The sequence below is a fragment of the Octodon degus genome, unplaced genomic scaffold, assembly GCF_000260255.1.
Source record: "Octodon degus isolate 3935 unplaced genomic scaffold, OctDeg1.0 scaffold00014, whole genome shotgun sequence".
Classification (NCBI taxonomy): Eukaryota; Metazoa; Chordata; class Mammalia; order Rodentia; family Octodontidae; genus Octodon; species Octodon degus.
Genome location: NW_004524590.1, coordinates 8,949,278 through 8,956,635, shown reverse-complemented (window position 1 = coordinate 8,956,635; position 7,358 = coordinate 8,949,278).

The following is a 7,358-nucleotide window of genomic DNA, read 5'->3' as shown; positions in this document are numbered from 1 at the left end:
AGATGCCGGCCACTGTGGAACATTTTATTATAAAGTACAGGTGACATTTGTGTGGTCTGCCTTGGTTAGGGACTTCATTTATGTGGAGAAGTATTAGAGCTGAATGTGTTGAGATACTGTGCTGTTTCGTATGGCAGAGTTAAGTTTTCCTTTTGGGGTGCTGCAGACTAACTCCTGGACTTGTGCATGGTAAGCAGATGCTGTACCCTAAGCTACATTCCTGCTCCCCAGAATTACTTTTTTCAGTCTTAGAAATCAAATAGGTTAGAGAAAGTAGAGAAGAAGGAGGGGATGTTTTCTCATGGATTCATTTATAGGAAGAAAACGAGTCGCAAGAATTTGGTGGGATTTGTTTTGTGTTAAATCTTAACACAAGTAATTAAGAACCGCCTCATTGTTTTGAAGCCTTTGCTTGAATAGGTGACGGAAGACATGATACACTGTGAAGGTTGCCATGAGCCAAGTTTCATAATAGTGCATTCATAAATTACAGTGTTCTTATTTCTTGGGCTGAACTGTTCGTTTTGGATAGCACATCATTGCCATTTCTAAGACTAAAGACATTTCCTGAACCTGATACAATTTTCCTTAGTATACAGTATAATAAACATTAAACAAGCAGAAGTAAACAATCTGTATAGTAACACCAAATGATGAAATCAGGTAGACTTGCCAGGGCTGGCGAAGGCAGGTAGGCTTGGCAGGGCTGGCTGATGGAGGGTGGAGGAGTGAGAATGGCATGTGACTACAGCCCCGCCAGGTTGTCTGCTGGGTGAGGAAGTGGTGCTGTAACTGAGGTGGAGCTGGAGGAGGAAGTGCCATGCAGCCGAAGTCTTCGCTTGTGGACACGTTGAATTTGTGATGCTTTGGAGCAGATAGGTGAGGAAATCCCCAGTGGTAAGTTCTCTCAGGACACTGAATGATGACTCAAGCTGAAGACAAACCTTGGTCAGCAGCATGGTTTACGCAGGTAGGTAGAGCGAATAGAGTGCGTAAGGAAATAGGTAGAGAAGGGGTTAGAGAGCTGGGCAGAGAAGGTAGACCAGGAGAATAAGGCCTTAGAAAGATTTTTGCTTGAGATTTAAAATATGTAGTTTCACAGCCTGAGAGCCCCAGGATGATGTGTCCATGTGGGCTGTGCTACGCTGCGCTCTGGTAGGACTCCAGAGGTGGTAGTCGCAGGACACTTCTCACTTGTTGGCCCTCTGTGAAGCAGATCAGCTGGGCTCTGCTTCACATTGCCCTTACCTGGACTTGGCCGTTTCCATTGCTGGTTGTGTGGGAGGGTAGGAGCTGTGCAGGGAGTAGCACAGACATGGCTTGGAAGTGACATCACTTTCACCATTCGTTGCTTAGACACAGTTCTGCTAAACACAGTCAGAATGGTAATTTTATGTTTAGCTTTTTAAGAAGTTACCAACCTATTTCCCAAAGTGACTATACCATTTTGTATTTCTACAGTGATGTCTGGCGTCCTTTCTGTGAGCTAAAATTCAGGACAGACATATGAGATGTCATGGCAATATGTAATTGCCAAGTTGTGAATGATTTCCGTAGGAATACAGGATATGCAGTATAGCTTGATCTAGTTCGTAAAAGAAGTAGGAGTTAGAAAAGCATAGAGGGCTGGAGAGAGAGCTCAGTAGAATACGTACCTGCCTGGCAAGTGCAGGGTCCTGAGTTCAATCCCTGGTACCACAAAAGTGTCACATAGAAAAGCGTAGAAATAGAAAGTCATCATGAGTGGGTAGAATATTGAAACTAAAGCAGAAACATGTCCCATTTGATGAGGATGGGGTTACCACTCACGTAGTGGAGGGAAAAATCTGACAAGGTCAGCTTGTTAGATTTAGAAGAGCCTAAATTGAGAGGCTAGGGAGTTTGGGTTTAGATTTCAAATAATGGGCTTTGGAAGACAAAATTCTTTTTGGCAGCAGGAGCAGCTTGGGAGCCAGACAGCCCTCATTTTGAACCCAGTCCCTGTCATTAGTGGGGAGAGGCCCTGCGTGGGAAGACATGTGAGAGAGCTCTAGCTCTCGGGTAAGAAGAGTCAGGTTGTGGCTGGTGATGAACAAGGCAGGGTAGGGTACAGATAAAATACACTCTGGAGAAAAATTAGCCTGCTGACGGGCGGGCTTGGGGATAGATGGAGAAAGAGCTAGGAGTCAGGTGCCCAGGCTTCTAAAAGAGTAAGTGTTGGGAAATTGGAACTAGTTTGTGGGTTAGAATTCCAGTTTTGCAGGTTGAGTTAGCTGAGATAGTGGGACCCTGACTCAGGCCACTGTCTGTCCTTTCTGACCTAGAATTTTAGGAGCCTGGAGATAAAGTAGTCCATTGGGTACAGTGGTTATGTGAGGCTGTGGTTGCGAGGGGGGGACTTGGCCAGAAGTAGAGGGGTGTGTGCTAATAATCGATGGAAGGAACTCCTGGACATGACCGAAGAAAGGTGGGAGAGGAGCCAGAGGCCTGTGTCCCGACATATGTGTGGCACTTGTCTTGCACTAGAAATCTTTTACTTACATTGTAAGGTTTTGATGGAAGGAAAACAGATCTATGAATATGTGCGTCCCAAACAAGAAAGGGGTTTCTAAGAATATACAGAGGAAGTATTATTTTACTCTGACCCTGACATCAGTTACTCATGCTCATCTGGTGTCATTTAATATTAATTAATATTTTCTCACCGCCATCTGCTCTGCCAGAGTTCTGCATTCGTCCATGGCTGCGGCGTTCTGTGACAGACTGCTGGCCTTGCAGTCACCATATACTAGCTGAGCCTGCCTGCCAGACCAGAAGTCCCTTCAGCTTCCTCTGCTGTCACATCTTTTATTGGTAGCCTTTGCTACCCTGAAATGGAAGTGAAGCAGAGTATTTTCTACAGTTGGGAAAGTAAAAGGGCAGGCTGTTTGTTCCTGCTTTCTAGAAGCCTGCAGGATAGTTGTAATTTACTGAGGGGGTTTTGCGAGCAGAGCCACACATTCATTGGGCCCACCTGCCTGATAAACTTAGACTCAGACCAGTACAAGTGAGACTCATAATCTTTGTTAAAAATGAGTGAGCATTTTGGATTCACTTCTTGTTTCCCCAAGTTACCTTTGAAATGAGCAGGGATGGGTGGGATGGTTCTCTTCCTTTGTGCCTTGGAGGGTTCAGCCATCAGTGTTCCTGGGCCAAGGGCTGGCGTGCAGGGAACCGGCCAGAGCACTGCCCAGGAGGAGGACTGTGCGTCTGAAGGTGCCTTTCCCTGTCTTACATGCAGTTCCACCTGTCCGCGAATAGGGCATAGCTTTCTGTTTTAACAAAGGCACCAAATGGATGCTGGGGTTCTTGGCAGCTGCCTTGTGTCAAGCAGCCCAGCCTTTTCTTAAACTGAACGCTGAAGGTATTTCCCCAGATACCTTCACTGAGGAGGAAGAAACAAAATGGTTGGCACCAGCATTTTTGAGATGACTCCAAGAGCATAACTTTTATTTCAATCCCCAGTTTAAAAATATACTTTGAAAGGAGGGAAGGAGTAATTGATACTGTCTGGTGTTCTGTCAAAAAGGAGGGGTGGTGCAGATACTTTTTGGAGGACATTTAAATGTATATATCATTGTTTTGTGGTAGATTATCTTTGCTTGACAAGTATTTTATTAAAAATTATTGAATCAGAAAATTGGGAAATTATAAAATAGTAAAGGTGCATTTTTGGCATTGTTACTTCAATGCAATACTGATTTTTGAACAGTTTTTGAAATATGTGTGGATTCTCCTCTTTTTGATCAGCGTTCTGCTCCTGTGAGTACTTTGAAGCTCTCCTGTTTAGATGAAGGGGATACATTGCTTTCCGGGTTGCAGCAAGCTCCTTGGAGACCCTCAGTTCTGCAGTCAGCTGTGGCTGCTCCTTAGCAGCACAATGCACACTGCTCCTTGGGTGGAAAGCTGGCATTACCGAGATAAGCACACAGCTGGACATGCCTGTGAGAATACGAGAAATGTTGTGCTGCTTTCTGATTTGTAAAACACATTTGCGTTTATCATGATGTTTATTTAACTCTTGAAGCTGTACTTCACCCTGTCCTGGGGACCCATTCTGTGTGACCACCAGATGGGTGGAGAAGTACCCAGCGATTTCACTTCTGCCTCTGTCAGCCCATCTCTGTGGCCACAGGCTCATACTCATCAATGTTACCTAGCCTCAAATAATGGCAGTCTTCTTGCCTTACCTTCCTGAGTGCTAGGATTACAGGCATGTGCCACCATGCCCAGTGCTCTACTCTTGAGTTAGGATCGCTTCTTGGGGTCTTCAGAGCCAGTAGTTCAAAGCTGGTATTGGTCTGAAGACAGTGGCACGTACCTGTAATCCCAGCTACTGAGAGGGCTGAAGCAGGAGGATTTCAAGTTCAAGTGCAGCTTAGTGTAACCAGTTTTCTCCTTTTGGACTCTTTTCCTTAGGGAAAGGTAAGAATGAAGTTGATAGGAAAGCAGTGGGGGAATGGGACTGCATGTGGTTCATTAGAGAGCTCTTGCTAGTTGAGAATGGGTTCTGAGGGAGGACACCAAAGAAGTGTCAAACCTAGAGGCTTATTAGCTTTCGACTCAAGAAAGGGGCATAAAGAAGTGTAAAAATGAACATACAAAGTTGTGACCAAACAGCTTCATGTCATCAGCAGATTCTATTAGTCTGTGTGCTCCAGTTAGACCTTTGTCTTTGTGCTCCAATTTCCTAAGCTTATCTCAGTTTATTCAGCCTTTTGCCCTTTGTTACTGTATCTCCTGGTCTCACTGGGAAGCTTAGCCAGATCCTGTCTCAAAATTAAAGCGGGGTCCGGTGAGATAGCTCAGCGGTCTAAAGCACCTACTTAGGCAAGCTTAGGCAAGTGCACCAGTTCCCCCTCAGGATGGGCTGAACCAGCCCTCTCTTCCCAAAAAATTGACTCTTAAAGGGCTAGCCAAATAGCTCAGTGGATTAAAGTGCCTGCTTAGGCAGATGCAGGGGCCAGGGTGTGCTGAGACCGCAATTGAGACTGGGCATGGTGGTATGCGCCTGTAATCTCAGCACTTGGGAGGCTGAAAACAGGAGGATCACTGTGTGTCTGATCTGTGTAGTGAGACCCTGTAGCCCCTGTACTAAAAAATACAAAAATAAAATAAAATGAGCTAAGGGTGTAACTCAGTGCTCAATACTTATCTAGCATGCATAGACCCTGGGTTCAGTCCTTAGCATTGCAAAAGCAATCCAAAACTGATCCTGTATTGGTGTGGAAATGGTAGTGTCACGAGGTTCCTGTGACAGCCATTCTACTCATAGGGGTATGCTTAAGAGAACTGAAAACTGAACTCAGCTTGCCCACTGTGTGAAATCCTCCATCCCCAGTACCAACCAGCCAGCCAGCCAACACACCATGGCAACACAGCCCCTTTCTCAAGACTGTCACTCAGAACTGTTTGCTTCAAAACAGCTAGCATGGTAAATTTTACATATATTTTGCAAAAAATTTTGAAATACTACTGGTGATTCTCCAGTACCCTGTTGCCATCCTGGGACAAAAACATCCTTCTTAAGCTCTGAACAATGGTCATCTTCCAAAACCTTCCCTTGTCACACATTCTGTCCTTATTCCTCTTTCTGATCCCTGACCTCCTTTCCAATTCTCCAAAGTGTTTCACCTTCATATAGGCTACCTGGCCTCAGGCCCTGCTCCCTCAAGGGCTGAGGGACAGTCCCCACTAACTTAGTCTCCCAGCCACAATCTCAGTTGGACTCTACCTCTCAACCGTGAGGCCCTCGTGTGTTGGTGACATCTTCATCTACAGTACCTATCTCAAGACTCACTCAGACACCTCTCCTCTCCTACAAATACTGTTCTTCACCTTCCCAGTTAGTCCAGACCACCGTTTTCTACCAAGGGCTCCATCTTACCCTACCTTGAGGGCCATCAGTGGATCACAAAGCTCTCATCCAATCAGTCCTGCCCTGAGGACAGGATTACAAAAGCTCCTCTCACTCTTCAGCCTCTGGCTTTCTCCACTCTGTGTCCCCAACCTGAGCCTCATAGCCAGACCCCTTCATAGAGCCTCCCCAAATGCCCGTACCCTTATGTCTACCATCTCCAGATCCCAGTCACTTCTCCCCTAACCACCTCACAGCAGATGAAGCTCACAGCCCAGACACTTTCCTCCCAGCCATCTCACACTAAGCTCCAAAACACCCCAATTCCTTGCTTTTTGTTGCTTGTTACCAGATATCAACCATTAAACTCCACTTTCCCTGAGCAGACTCATTACCCCTGGTCTTCCATACATGAGCCCAGCCCACAGGCCTGAGTTCTTCCCAGGTAGTTATGATCGCCCCATTCTCCCCACTCGTTCCCTCCTTCCCCTCACTTCAGGCCATTTGCGCCCTCCTGCACACATGCTAATTCTTTCCTTGCCTTCATAATCATTCCCTCCCCTCCTCCCCTTGGCCAAAAGGCAGCACTCTTGAACTAATGTAAGAGACCCTGTTCGGTCCTCCTGACCACCTCCATTTCTGCTGCCCTTCCCACCTGTCTGTATTACTACCCTAGAACCCAAGAACGGCAGACTGTTCTGTGCCGCCTCCTCACAGGTTTGTCCCAGAAAGCTACCTGTGTTCTCAGGACTTTCTCGCTTTACCCTTTCCCATAGATACCTCAGCTTTGCTCCCCATAGTAATCTCTGCACACTGGCTCCGGGACACCTGCATTGAGCTCACTTCAACCCAGATTAGCTTCTTCACCTTATGCCTCCACTTTCTGTTCATCCAGCTAGCATATTACCCATAGAAAGCTATGATTTTCTTGAACTATTCAGTTGATTTTCCACCAGCAAAAATAATAGCTACCAGACCTAGTCCTAGCCCAGGTCCGGTGAGTGTGTGGAGAGCTTCCTGCTACCCTGCGCCAGCGGGACCAGTTCCAACCCAGGCGCAGCGTGGGCCGGACCCTCTCACACCCCCTCAGGCCGCCCCCCACCACTCCACAGTACCTCCCCCCCCCCGCCCACCCAGTAGGAATTTCTGCCGACTTTTGGGAACCCCCAGACCCAGTCGTAGGCCAGGTCCGGTGAGTGTGTGGAGAGCTTCCTGCTACCCTGCAACGGCGGGACCAGTCCCAGCCCAGGCGCAGCGTGGGGTGCACCATCTCCCACCTCCTCCGGCCGCCCCCCACCACTCCTCAGTACCTTCCCCACCCCGCCCGCCCGCCGAGTAGGAATTTCTGCCGAGTTCCCAGAACACCCAGACCCAGTACTAGCCCAGGTCCACAGCGGGAAGGAGCTGAGCACAGCAGCCAGACCTAAGCCAGACGCAGCTGGATAAGTCCAAACTCTGTAGAGCTCCACCTGAACTTCAGTAC